We start from the raw sequence: 15,410 nt of genomic DNA on the forward strand, positions 1-15,410 counted from the left end.
CTGTTCCAACAGGACAATGCACGTCCGCATGTATCCCGTGCCACCCAACGTGCTCTAGAAGGTGTAAGTCAACTACCCTGGCCAGCAAGATCTCCGGATCTGTCCCCCATTGAGCATGTTTGGGACTGGATGAAGCGTCGTCTCACGCGGTCTGCACGTCCAGCACGAACGCTGGTCCAACTGAGGCGCCAGGTGGAAATGGCATGGCAAGCCGTTCCACAGGACTACATCCAGCATCTCTACGATCGTCTCCATGGGAGAATAGCAGCCTGCATTGCTGCGAAAGGTGGATATACACTGTACTAGTGCCGACATTGTGCATGCTCTGTTGCCTGTGTCTATGTGCCTGTGGTTCTGTCAGTGTGATGATGTGATGTATCTGACCCCAGGAATGTGTCAATAAAGTTTCCCCTTCCTGGGACAATGAATTCACGGTGTTCTAATTTCAATTTCCAGGAGTGTATTTAGCTTTCCAATGGCTTCCGCGTCTAATGACATACTGTGACGTAATATTCAGTTCCAACGTCCAGGGTTGTTTTCAATGAACAAGCAGAGAGTTTAACAGTTTCGGGGCAATATTTGCAGTTTAATCCTTTAATACGACATTTCATAGTTTTTGCGAAACATTGCCGATCAAAACTTAACATGACTTCTAAGCTCATCGACAATTCCAAAGACATTTTCTCAGTTGAAACGAGTTGAAAATCATCTGCCACGAAACTGAACTGAACCTAAGTGCCACGCTTGGCGCCAAACACAGTACAATACAGGACGTATAGATGTTCCAGAACCATCAGGAACACACTCTAAGTCAAAATATGATTTAGTCGATTTCCGTTTTTTAGATTATGTAACAAATTTAAATTACAGATCATTTTCAGAATGTTTATATTTACGTATTTTTAGTAGTAATGTCAAATGACAAAGGTTACGAACTTTATAAATATGAAATTGGAAACTTCTTCTCATTTAACTGTATTGATTTCATAACGATAGTAAAGTAAAGTAGTTTGTATAAAAAAAATGAAAATAAAATTGCTGAAAATTATGTGGATTCATTATCAGGGCATTTAATGGTAATAATACGTTCAGTAATTTTCATTGCGTATAATCTATAGCCGGCCGGTGTGGCCGTGTGGTTCTAGGCGCTTCAGTCTGGAACGGCGTGACCGCTTCGGTCGCAGGTTTGAATCCTGCCTCGGGCATGGATGTGTGAGATGTCCTTAGGTTAGTTAGGTTTAAGTAGTTCTAAGTTCTAGAGGACTGATGACCACAGATGTTAAGTCCCATAGTGCTCAGAGCCATTTGAACCATTTTTTATAATCGATACATGATAACATATCGATACGTAGATAATACTGACGGAAAAATTGGGTCTGACAGACAGGACGCTGTAAGAAGATCCACAGATTAGAAATATGTGATTTAAGTAAGGAAATCAACTCAGGTTTGGCTAAAATTTGGAGGGGATCGTAAAGTTGATTAATAGAGCAAAAATTCTGATGATCATTATAACTGGTGGTTTGCCTGGCCTTGATAAAGAAATGAGGCCGTGTCTCTAAGAAAAGAGCAATCGGAGCATTCGCCTTACACGATTTAGGGAGAGCGCGGAAAACCAAAATTTGGATGGTCTGAGTGGTGATTTGAACCGGCGTCCTTGCGAATGACGCAAGAGATGTGAGAACATTTTACGAGTTGCGCCTCACTGCGTAAGCTGACGCACACACGCAGACAGGCCCTGACTAGTTTGGGCAGAACCGCGAACAGCCAATAAACAGTTGTAAACACGGCGTGTCGACAGGCAGATGGGCTGCTCGGCTTTGAGACGGGCCCGGAATATAAATCAGGACGCCTGGGCGGCGTGGCGGGCCGACAAATTGATGGGGGCCGCGAACAGGAACAGCGGCAGTGCGACAGCGACAGCCCGGGGGCCTCAGAGTGGGCAGCTGGCCGGGCCGCAACTGGTTCACCGCTGCTGCCTGCCCGCGTAACAGCCAGCCCGTCTGAGGTGACCACACCACACTGCGAGAATACACTGCACTCGCCACTCCTACAAGAGGTCTGTGGGATAAAGTACGAGGCACGTTCAGGAAGAAAAGGTACTATACTTTTTATATTTCTTTAGAGAAAGTGTTGATTCACTTCCAGAATGAGATTTTCACTCTGCAGCGGAGGGTGCGCTGATACGAAACTTCCTGGCAGATTAAAACTGTGTGCCGGACCGAGGTTCGAACTCGGGACCTTTGCCTTTCGCGGGCAAGTGCTCTACCAACTGAGCTACCCAACCACGACTCACGCCCCGTCCTCACAGCTGTACTTCTGCTAGTATCTCGTCTCCGACCTTCCAAACTTCACAGAAGCTCTCCTGCGAACCTTGCAGAACTACCACTCCTGAAAGAAAGGATATTGCGGAGACGTAGCTTAGCCACAGCCTGGCGGATGATTCTAGAATGATATTTTCACTCTACAGCGGAGTGTGTGCTGATACGAAACTTCCTGGCAGATTAAAACTGTATGCCGGACCGAGGTTCGAACTCGGGACCTTTGCCTTTCGCGGGCAAGTGCTCTACCAACTGAGCTACCCAACCACGACTCACGCCCCGTCCTCACAGCTGTACTTCTACCAGTATCTCGTCTCCTACCTTCCAAACTTCACAGAAGCTCTCCTGCGAACCTTGCAGAACTAGCACTCCTGAAAGAAAGGATATTGCGGAGACATGGCTTAGCCACAGCCTGGGGGATGTTTTCAGAATGAGATTTTAACTGTGCAGTGTTCGCAGAAGAGCTTCTGTGCAGTTTGGAAGGTAGGGGACGAGGTACTGTCAGAATTTAAGTTGTGAGGACGGGTCTGAGTCGTGCTTGGGTAGCTCAGATGGTAGAGCACTTGCCCGCGAAAGGCAAAGGTCCCGAGTTCGAGTCTCGGTCCGGCACACAGATTTAATCTGCCAGAAAGTTTCGTATCAGCGGACACTCCGCTGCAGAAAGAAAATCTCATTCTGGAAACATCCCCCAGGCTGTGGCTAAGCCATGTCTCCCGAATATCCTTTCTTTCAGGAGTGCTAGTTCTGCAAGTTTCGCAGGAGAGCTTCTGTAAAGTTTGGAAGGTAGGAGACGGGATACTGGCAGAAGTAAAGCTGTGAGGGCGGGGCGTGAGTCGTGCTTGGGTAGCTCAGTTGGTAGAGCACTTGCCAGCGAAAGGCAAAGGTCCCGAGTTCTGTTGATTTCACACAGTCAATATCGCGTTCAGTGCATTTGGTGAGCTGTGACACAAGCTTCTTTACGCCCTTTTCGGAGAACTCTCCCGGCAGCTCGTCTCACCACTTCAGAACCTCTTTCTGCACCTGATCTAAGGTTGAACATTTAATACCACCCATGATTGCCTTCATGGAGGTCGCCAAGTCCGGAGAATGCAGGTGGGGTGGTTCAAAACGTCCCAACCACATGGGTCCAAGAACCCCTTGGCGACTAAGGCTGCGTGAGAACGGGCGTTGTCGTGCAACAAGCGCACTTCTTAGCATTCCCCTCCTTTTCTTTTGAGTACATTTTTTGAGGCTTTTTAGGGTCTAACAGAATCGTTGTGCGTAGCTGATGTTTCACTGAGACAGAAATTCGACGATGATGCCTCTTCAGTCCCGAAACACTGAGACCATGATATTTTTTCCGTAATTGTGGTTCTGAATTTTTTGCCAGATGGGGAACTGGTGTGACGCAAATGTGACGACCGGTCTTTCGTCACAGGCGTGTAATGAGCTAGCACGTTTCATCTCCAGTCACAACAGAGCTCGGAAAATCCTCACCTTCCAATCCAAGTCGCTCAAGAAAACGTCGCATGTGCTATTGACCCGTTTCTTCTCGTGCTGCTCTGTCAGCTACTTTGGCACCCGTCTTCTGCACAGTATCCCAGCGTTGTTGTGAGTGTCTTGTTTAACAGAGCTATGGAGAGATGTGGAACATAGCAGAAATTTCACCCACTGTCAATCGACGGTATTTACGAGCAGTTTATTCGATTTTTTCCACAAATTCAACAGTCATCTGTTGGTCATGAACATTTGTTCGGTCTCCACGAAAGTCCCTACACCACTTAATCACACTCGTTCTGTTCATAACTCCCTCGCCGTAAATCGTTTTGATTTGCAAAAAAGAAAAAAATTCGGTTCGTGTTATTCCTTCCGCGAGTGGGAACCGTAGACCGCATTGGCGCGATTTCTTACCAACGTCTTTCACGAAACTGGACACTACAATGTGAATTGACGTACTACCGTTTTCGTGCAATGCTCGCTCTGGTCAGGGGATCATCCTCTACCACTCAATATCGCCAACCCTCAAAACAAAAAATCACAGCCCGTTATGGTCATACACTTCCTTTTTGAACATTCTTCGTACACTTCACACTTACTAAAGTATTCCGGGGTATTAAGACGCTGTCGCACGAAATTCTCGTTGAAATGCACGTATTCATTCCCTTCTGTAGATCACTTCGATGTGTTGCAGCTTATACTAACGTCCGACACAAATCTTGGTTCATTTCATACTGATGCAAAATTCCGTTTCCTACTTGTTGGCTCACAGAGGCGTAACATGTATTGAAAACTTGACTGGATTGGCCGTTGTCGGCTGCCGCCACCCGCTGTTGCTATCATCCCATCGTGGACGACTGGCACACGTTTTCGTCAGCACCAGAAACCAGGTACCGTCCAATTTCACAATTTCGCACCCTCTTCCCCGATTTAAATTATCAGAATTTATTTACTGCATACAGTCGTGGTCGCGTATAAGTTGTTACTTTTTATTTGTGGATGACTGGTTTTGGTCTATTACACAGATCGTCATCAGATCTACATTCCTAGGTGACAGTAGGAATCGATGGTGTGGAGCAGGCCCGTCCGTGCTGGCGGTGGGAACACTGATCATTCTCAACAAGGAATGTAGATCTGATGATGGTCTCTGCAGCAGACCGGAACATGTCGTTCATAAATAAAAAATAACAACTTATGCGCGACCACGACTATGTGCACTAAACAAATTATAATACATTTAGTTCGGTGTTTCATGGAAAAATGTTAAAAAAATTTCTAATTATTGGGTTGTTTTAGTAATCTCTGAAACCTCTCTCTCTGTAGAGTCTTTCATAGTACCCGCTTGAGGAAGCCAGAACCTGAGTCTTATTAAATCGGATCGGGTCGTTTCCAGGTGACAAAGCGTGTTCCGCTACAAACACTCTGCTTGTTACTCCGCTTCTACATTTGCCCTTGTATTCTTCTAGTCGTTTTTGGCCGTTCTCTACAGCAAAAAAAAAAGGTGTGAGGATGCTCGGAAACTGGTGGCAAAGCAGGGATTTGCATGATACCGTGTTGTCGTGTGGACGTGTACGCCGATACTACTAAAAGAACAGGTAGGAGAACAGAAGGGCAACTGTTGAAAGGGGGAAAAAGACAGGCTAGCTGTTGCAGAAGATGCTTTGCAGGCAGGAGTCGGATTCGATCTTATGAACGTCAGTTCTTGGTAGCCACAAGGTGATACTATGAAAGGCTGTACAGACTGGTCGTATATATTAGTAAATACAGCAGTAATTTTAATGAATAGGGGGATGATGTGAAGCTTAGTATTATCTGGATTCCGGTGCTGAAGAGGAAGTGTACGAGTCTTCCATGGCGGGGTTAAAGTAACTGGTGGCGACAAAGGCTAACAGCGTCAGAGTTCACAAAACATGTAACGCCGCGTTATCAAGTGAAAATAACATTTTGCTTCGGACAGTGCAGAACCAGGCCGTACATCGGATTATAGAGAAAGCTACAACACCCTTTGAATATAGAGTGAGGTTACTCCGCCGCTCCAAGGCATGAGGGACGTGAGAAAGAGTAGAAAAAGATAGTCAGCGGAAATAACTATAATGTCATCTGAATGGTTCAAATGGCTCTGAGAACTATGGGGCATAACATCTGAGGTCATCAGTCCCCTATAACTTAGAACTACTTAAATCTGACTAACCTAAGGACATCACACACATACCCGAGGCAGGATTCGAACCTGCGACCGTAGCGGTCGCGCGGTTCCAGACTGAAGGGCCTAGTACCGCTCGGCCGCTTGTCATCTGACAAAGTGGTTAACGGTACCTCGGTAATTAATACAGGCATGAAAGTCATTCTCTTTTATTTAAAACCTTTTCACAATTCATTTGATGAACGCAGAAATACGGTATCTTAAACGGTTCCGGAAATACTGGAGATGGACAGTGCAGCTGAATCACCCTTTATTCTGGGTGGTCATTCTTCGCGTGCTCACCCTGTTTACATGTAGAACTGGTCCACAAAGCACCCCACACCTGCGAGGCTGAAATGCTGAGGGTCCCGTTTCTGGAAGACCCCTTTCCTGGACGCAGGGCCAGTTGAGACTGCTCTGACCTGCTGACAAAATGCTTATTTGGTGACTCCTGACACGGAAGTGCCCCACGCGGCCATCCATCTGGAAGGCGCGACCCGGCGAACCACGTGCCATATGAATGAGGCGGCCCGCTGGACCACGTGTCAACGCGCCGGTCGCGTGCCCCGGCGTGACCTCCGCGCAGACTCCAGCCACGCGCCCTCTGGAACAGAACTGGTCCAGCCAGCCTCCAGCCTCCCGTACCAGCTCCCCACTCTGGGGGTCGCCGTGTCGGAGGTCAGTGACCCCAGCAGCAGGTCCACAGCGGCTCATCTCCATTGCTACAGCGGCACCTGCTGGCGCGCCACTGCACCCCATCCTTCTCCACAGAGAACTGGTCCTTCAGCATCCGTTGCCGGTCATCCCCGTTCTCCCACTGCAATTACATGCGGCAAACAAGTTCATAATCGTGACCATTCGTCAACTGAACCCCACTGTCTAGTGTATTTCGCTCTAAGTTAAACTCAACGGTATTATTCTGGCCCTGTGGCTCTGTAAGTCACACCCATTGCTTTCTTCCTTCTCTAGACAGAATAATCGAAATTCATAAGCGTCTCTAGCTACATCTACAAGCAGAATTCAACAAAAGATTTGCATTACCCCAATATGTCGTGCAGGTGTGTTGCTATTGTGACTGTTCCTATACTTATACACAGTTACCATAAGCGCAACCTACGGGTAGAACACCACATTCGAATCGATTGAAGCACTTCGGCACCAGTAGGAACACCCTTGAGACTTCCGTGGAATAGTAGAGTGAACATCCATTATGTGAGACCTTAACTTTTCCCGGCGAATTGAATATTCAAATAACTTACGGGTTTGCTGCTGGGTGACGTCGTCGAACACCGCCGATATTTCGACAGGAGCACACCCCGCCATTCTCAAGGCACAAATGCAAGGAAGAAGAAATGTGCTAGCAAATTTAATACCTCGGTTCATAGAGGAGAAACAAGGAAGACACCACACGCAGAACAAGTGTCAACACAAATAAAGATAACCAACATCAGAATTATCGATAGTTACTATTAATCAACAGGTGAGGTAGCACCAATTCTGTCCCTCTGTTTTTGATGAGAGACAGAGCCGGATTCCAAGCCGCATTTAAAGAAAATCCACCATCTCTGTTAATAAGGTTGCTGATAGTCTGATTTCAACAGCTTCCTTAATAACACTATCCCAATAGCTGGACGTGCAAGCCAGAATCTCCATGTCGTTGTATTCCATAGGATGACCGGTGTCAAGGCAATGTTCTGCAATAGCGGATTTGCTTGGCTGTTGTAAGCGTGTGTGACGCTTATGTGCAATACACCCGTCTTCCATAGTCCTGATTGTTTGGCCAATATATGACATGCCACAACTGCAAGGAACGGTAGCCCCCAGCAACAGTTTCATTCTAGAAACTCAGAGCAGTGATACGTACTGTAGAACTGTGTGCCTCCAACAAGCAAAGTACCTCTCCAGACAAGCTCTGTTGCATCTCACCATTGATCAGTTTGAGTGATGTTTGGTGGATGGCAACAGGTCTTTGCTTTCCTTTAGATTACTACATAATGCTGCTTGGAATCCGGCTCTGTGTCTCATCAAAAAACAGAGGAACAGAATTAGTGCTACCTCACCTGTTGATTAATAGTAACTATCGATATTTCTGATGTTGGTTATCTTTGTTTTTGTTGACACTTGTTCTGTGTGTGGTGTCTTCCTTGTTTCTCCTCTGTGAACCGAGGTATTAAATTTGCTAGCACATTTTTTCTTCCTTGCATTTGTGCCTTGAGAATGGCAGGGTGTGCTCCTGTCGATATATCGGCGGTGTTCGACGACGTCACCTGACAGCAAATCAGTAAGTTATTTCAACATCCATCATGTCACGAAGGACAATCTCGACCGATGACACGGTCCGCATCATAACATTACGCACAGAAGGCTCGTCGAGCAAGGGAGTTGAACGTTAAGTACCGCATCATACTTTTTGGAGACAATTGCATGATGCGAATCTCCATTCCCTATAACCATGGCGAGCACAACGTTGTATACCTCAATACCATGACTTTGTTATAGATGGGTGAGAAGTCACACAGTAAACAAAATTACAGGCTTACGTACACCAATTATCGTGGTGAAATATAAATATTTTACTGGCAGTATACAAATTGTTTGGCGAGCTTTCACCTGTCAGAATAATATAACCTATAAAGAAGTTTTAATGTTAATTAAAGGCCTACTCATCATCGCTGCCCCACTGGCAGTCTACGCTGACAATGATGTGTTAGCTGTGGTACAGTCGTCGTGAGCCCGCCTTTTACATCTAAGGCACAGGACTCATACTTGAGTTGTTTTCGGTTGGTTGTATCAAACAGTAAACACAAACACATTTTTAATCCTCTTCATCAAAGGTCTGGAGACTATAAGAGAAAGGAAGAAGAGCTGGGTGGGACATTTGTTGAGATGGGGCACTAACTAACACAGGCTTTAGGAAGATATCTAGTACAATTCTGGACGAAACGTGAGGAACGAAAATGTCTCGTGGACCACGATCGTACAACCCGAAATTGTCAGCAGGATGAAGGCTTTAGTTATGTATTCTGGCGTACCTCATCACGACGCAGGTAAAATCACTTACTTTTTTTATTGTAGTATTCACTCCACACTATCGTCCGTTGATTGATACAGCAACCGGTTTTCATGACTATTTCAAACAGAACATTAACGAAACTGTGTGCCGGACCGAGTTCGAGTCTCGGTCCGGCACACGGATTTAATCTGCCAGGAAGTTTCATATCAGCGCACACTCCGCTGCAGAGTGAAAATCTCATTCTGGGAACATCCTCCAGGCTGTGGCTAAGCCGTGTCTCCGCAGTATCCTTTCTTTCAGGAGTGCTAGTTCTGCAAGGTTCGCAGGAGAGCTTCTGTAAAGTTTGGAAGGTAGGAGACGAGGTACTGGCAGAAGTAAAGCTGTGAGACCGGGCGTGAGTCGTGCTTCGGTAGCTCAGTTGGTTGAGCACTTGCCTGCGAAAGGCAAAGGTCCCGAGTTCGAGTCTAGATCCGGCACACACTTTTAACCTGCCAGGGAGTTTCATATCAGCGCACACTCCGCTGCAGAGTGAAAATCTCATTCTGGGAACAGTAACGGTTTGAAAGCTACTATTAATTAAGACTAGCGCGTTTCGCCGCGATACAGTAACCATCATACAACTACGCGTGATTTGGATGGTTCATATTACGAGTTCAGTGTGGTAATCTGGCGGACATGTACAATAGAACACCGCATCTACCTGTGCTCTATAGGTTTGCTACTTTCAGCTAGCGAAGCTAAAGCAGACTGCCAGAAGGATATTGCTACAAACTCCGAAAAGTCCTTTTACATGTCAGGAAGATGTTCTCCCATGTAAGAGTTTCAAGCGTAAACAGTTAAACAAAATTGTCAGTAGCGGGGTGTCAACGCGATATCTTCGGTGCAACGACCTTACCGCCTACCAAGTCATCCATGCGAGATATTCGAATCAATCACCTCTAGATAAGCTTTTCCCTCTGCTCTGTAGTTGCGGTGTTACTTTTAATTACCGTTTACGCAGGTTCTACTGGGCGACAGCACACCAAACGGCTCTGAGCACTATGCGACTTAACATCTGAGGTCACCGGTCCCCTAGAACTTAAACCTAACTAACCTAACGACATCACACACATCCATGCCCGAGGCAGGATTCGAACCTGCGTCCGTAACGGTCGCGCGGTTCCAGACTGAAGCGCCTAGAACCGCTCGGCAACAAAGACCGGCGACAGCAGACAGCACGAACTAAATCGTTGTTTTCTTTGATACTGTATCGACAGACAACGCGTCTGAGTGTCTGACATCTGGAAATCTGGATGTTTTTTGAACCATGCCGTATAACGTTCATAGGATAATTATTTAATTGGCCTCCTTTTTCCCTTTAGGTAATACGATACCTACCCACGTCGAAACGCGTTATTATTAAATAAAAATACGTTTGCAGCCGTGACCCTTTATTTTCGATATAAATCTATTTTATAGTTTTGCAACATGTACGATCCCGACACTGAGCGTGAAGCATACCGACCAAAACACGGGGAAAAACAAGAAGTACTGCGGAGGGAACGGTGTAATTTGAGAGAAGCAGGTTTGTCGTGCCGTGACGAGTGTAGGACGGCTGGCCAGCTGAAGCACCCCCGGCCACATGCCGGCCTGTTGTGACCGCAGAACGTCCCCCCTGGCTTGACCGGTCTTCTGCCCGCGGCCGCCGTGTTTGGACACGTGAGCGGGCAGCTGGAAACATCGGAGCAGCGACTGGACTGGTGGCCCGGCGGTGGCGTGAGCGACGGAGCGGGTTCTCCCTGGGCTCAAAGGCCACGCAGAGACCTCGCCTCATTACTCGCTCGTATTTCACTTCCTCTGGCCGTGCTGCGGCTGCGTAGCCACCTCACACGCTGTCCACTCTGCCACGTGATGAACTACGCGACTGTAACTACCAAAGGGGCGAACTGCAGCGCGTTACGCTATGCGAGTACTGTTGTAATGTTGATGCATTAAGTTGTTCTAAAAGCGGTGCTGATATTCCAGATAATGAAAGCGGTTTAAAAGCTGTGAGCTATCTGGGGAAGTTAACCTTGCATTACTGAGCAACTGTTTCACCAGGTATCCAGTCTACCTTACTGTTGTGGCGTTGCATGACAGCCACGCCACTCGGAAGTAGCCGAAATGCACGCGTACACACACCACACGCCGGCTGGCGTGAGGTCTGAAACAGGATACTTAATGAATGCTATAAAGAAAAGTACGGAGCTTCTGTATACTTAACTGTAATTCGTCCTTGTGGTACATCGCTCTTGATAATACAAGTGAGACACTCAGATACGGTTAATGGCGCCTTGCTACGTCGTAGCCATGGACTTAGCTGAAGGCTATTCTAACTGTCTCTCGGCAAATGAGAGAAAGGCTTCGTCAGTGTAGTCGCTAGCAAAGTCGTCGTACAACTGGGGCGAGTGCTAGTCCGTCTCTCTAGACCTTCCGTGTGGTGGCGCTCGGTCTGCAATTACTGACAGTGGCGACACGCGGGTCCGACATGTACTAATGGACCGCGGCCGATTTAAAGCTACCACCTAGCAAGTGTGGTGTCTGGCGGTGACACCACACTTACCAAATTGCCAACCAGACTAACATTAATTATAATCTTTTAATAGTCATCTTACGACAACCGGTGATTATATATATATATATATATATATATATATATATATATATATATATATATATATATATAAAGAGAATTTAAATAAAAATAAATAAATCAGTTTATATTTAAACATTTATTTTAACATTGATCATTGTTCTGTTAAAATTTCAGCATATTAAACTTGATTCATAACAAAACTGGTGCCTTATTTGGGATTGTGAAAATGTGAGATTGTAATCTTACGGAAGACATCAAATATGGAGCCAAGATTTGGAGACTGCATACAACACTGCATGCATAAAATAACACAGGAAGAACGTTGAAACATCTGCAAGAGAAAATTAACCACAACCGATTCAATTTTCACCCAAAGAAGTTACGTTCGTAGCGCAATCGTGTCCGTCATGAAATTACCACACATTGGTATACTAAATTCATACTAACTCTCTGTGAAATCTTCTCTAAAAGAATAGCTGAGGGCTACTTCGATGAATACACCACATGCTTCACGTGGTCAACTTGGTTTACACAAAGAGTGTAACTCCACAATAATTTTGATAATTAAAATAAATTACATCGAAACGCAATTTACAAAACAAAGACCTCGAACTGGTTACTATCGTCTTACTATTAACCTGATGGGTCAAACAATTGTATAAGCACGTGGTAATGGTCTCACAAAGTACACCCCACGTGGGTTGTAAATAAATAAAGGTTGCTATATTGAAAAATATTGTCAAGACGAGACGTTATAATATCACGCACATTCCCATTTAAGATTGATGATCTTAGTTAGAGTTACGGATCATCCACACGTGGTTCCACTTTACTCACAAAGTAGTGACAAAGCAACTACAGGAAGATACTCTGAACTTCACACTCGAATTACACTGCGTTGCAATTTAAGATAACATTAGATATTTTAGATCTAAACCTGAAATAAAGGTGATTAAATTTTCAGTTAGGCTGAACTTAGAAATCCATTGTCCTACGGACTTAGCAGAGACGCGCTTAGCCAGAGATCTTACCACTTCAGACGCTCGCCGCAGACAGACTGCCTGGGCCCCTACCAAGGGTGCTTTACAGATACAAACGGAAGTGACCAGAGAGGCAGCTTCCTCTACCTACATGACAAGAGACGGACAGTACTAAGAATAGAAATCTCTCTGCTTTTAGAAAGCGTAGCTACCTGTTCCGACGTAGGTCCTACTGTTCTCTAGCAGACAGGCTTGTCTGCTACCATCAAACATGCAAGTAGAAATACATTTGCTCATTCATCCTTTCACACATATATACAGAATATAAAAGAAAGTGGATGTAGGTTCCGTATGAGACTGTGTGACATGAATTACATATAAACTGTGTTTTAAAGTGTAGTAGTGTGACAGATCGTTGTTGATTATGTGTAAAAGTAACACGTCCCACTGCTCAGTCTCCTCCCAGATAGTCAGAAACACCACAGTAAATATAGAAGAGGAATGTATGCCGTAAATGACAACAGATTTAAGAAATTAACATGAAAGGAATCCAAGAGAGACCTTTCTCTGTCGTCACACAGAGCCTTGCAGCAGCAACGAAGAGCCAAAAATTTGTGACCACTGTGCCCTGCGGAGACTGAAAGCCCCTACGAGTCCAGTTATTTGCTTGATTGTTCCAATCACTCCCTTCCTCGCAGTTTTTGCCCTCTACAGCTCCCTCTAACACCATAGGTGCATTGACACATGTCCTATCGTACTGTCCCTTCTTCTTGTCAGTGTTTTTCAGATATTCCTTTTCTCTTCGATTCTGCGCAGAACCTTCTCATTCCTTACCCTATCAGTCCACATAATTTTCAACATTCGCCTGCTGCTCCACATTTCAAATGCTTCGATACTCCTCTGTTACGGTTTTCGCACAGTCCGTGTTTTACTACCATACAGTGCTGTGATCCAAACGTACATTGTCAGAAATTTCTTCCAGAAATTAAGGCCTACGTGTAATACTAGTACATTTCTCTTAGCCATGAATGCCCTTTTTGCAAGTGATAGTCTGCTTTTTATCTCCTCCTTGCTCCGTTCGTCATGGGGTAGTTTGCTGCCTAGCAAACAGAATTCCTTAACTTGGTCGAGTTCGTAATTACCATACGTTAAGTTTCCCAGTGTTGTTTCTGCTACGTCGCATTACTTTCCTCTCTCTTCGATTTACTTTGAATCAAAAGTCTGTACTCATTAGATTGTTCATTCCAGACCCTGTAATTTTTCTTCACTTTCACTGAAGTTGGCAATGTCATCAGCGATTCTCGCCATTGATATCTCTCCACCATGAATTTTTCCGGCCTGAGTGGCCGAGCGGTTCTAGGCGCTTCAGTCTGGAACCTCGCGACCGCTACGGTCACAGGTTTGAATCCTGCCTCGGGCATGGATGTGTTTGATGTACTTAGGTTAGTTAGGTTTAAGTAGTTATAAGTTTTAGGGGACTGGTGACCTCAGAAGTTAAGTCCAATAATGCTCAGAGCCATTTTGAACCTTGAATTTTAATCCCATCCTAGAACCTGTAGTTTATTTTTATCATTGCTTCTTGAATGTAAAGATTGAAAAGTACGGTCGAAAGACTACATTCCTGTTTACACCCTTTTTAGTCCAAGCACTTCCTTCTTAGTCGTCCACTCTTGTTGTTCCCTCTTGGCTCTTGTACATATTGCATAAACCCGTCTTTCCCTACAGCTTACCCCTATTTTTCTCAGAATTACGAACATCTTGCAATATTTTACATTGTGAACGCTTCGTTCAGGTTGATAAATCTTATGAACGTGTATTCATTTTTCTTCAGTCTTGTTTCAGTTAACAACCACAATGTGAGACTGCCTCTCTGTGCTTTTACTTTACTAAAGCCAGATTGGTAGTCATCTAACAGATCCTTAATTTTATTTATCATTTTGAAGTTTGTCATTCCTGTTTACAGCTTCAATGCCTAAGCTTTTAAACTGATTCTTGATAATTCTCGCACTTGTCGGCTCTTGCAGTCTTCATAATTGTGTGGATTATGTTGTTCCCGAAAGTCACCAGTCTCATACATCCTACACACCAAAGCGAGTAGTCGTTTTGTTTTCACTTCTCCCATGGTTTTAGAAATTCCAATGTAATGTTGTCCATCCCTTCTGCCTTATTTGATCTTAGTTCCTCTAAAGCTGTTTTTAATTTTGATTCTAGTACTGGATCTCCTTTCTCTTACCTATCGACTCCTATTTCTTCTTCTATGAAGCCTGAAGCTTTCCACCTATCCGTTCTCTGCGCTGCGTTTCACAGTGGAATTCTCATTGCGTTTAGTTTCTCGTAACGTTCTCTTGACTCTTCTATATGCTGATTCCGTCCTTCTGACAATCATTTCTTTCTAGACTTTACATTTTTCATGCATCCATTTCCCCTTTGCTTCCGTGCCCATGTTGATTCTTCCCCACTAGTGCTTTAAACTTCAACCTACTCATCGTCACTACTAAATTGTGACCTTGGTCTAGATCTGCTGCTGGGTACGCTTTACAATCCAATATCTGAGACGCCTTGCCACGGTTCGCGCGGCTCCCGCCGTCGGAGTTGCGTGTCCTCCCTCGGGCACGGGTATGCGTATTGTCCATAGCGTAAGTTAAGTTGGGTTAAGTAGTGTGTAAGCCTAGGGACCGATGATCTCAGCAGTTTGGCCCCATAGGAACTTACCACAAAAAATTTAGCTACGACACGGCCTGCAAATGGGGAAAACCATTGACATAAGTGACCTGAAAATGGCAGACTTTTGTGGTCCGACGCCTGGGAACGGGGATCTCGGCGA

General features: G+C 45.2%; 1 non-coding gene across 1 annotated transcript; it reads right to left on the reverse strand.

The window, feature by feature from the left end:
- Window positions 1-2,212: 2,212 nt before the first annotated feature.
- On the reverse strand, window positions 2,213-2,287 carry Trnas-cga (transfer RNA serine (anticodon CGA)). The gene has a single exon. It is a non-coding gene; the product is annotated as a tRNA-Ser (tRNA).
- Window positions 2,288-15,410: the final 13,123 nt, after the last annotated feature.

Source organism: Schistocerca cancellata, chromosome 10, assembly GCF_023864275.1.
Source record: "Schistocerca cancellata isolate TAMUIC-IGC-003103 chromosome 10, iqSchCanc2.1, whole genome shotgun sequence".
Taxonomy (NCBI): Eukaryota; Metazoa; Arthropoda; class Insecta; order Orthoptera; family Acrididae; genus Schistocerca; species Schistocerca cancellata.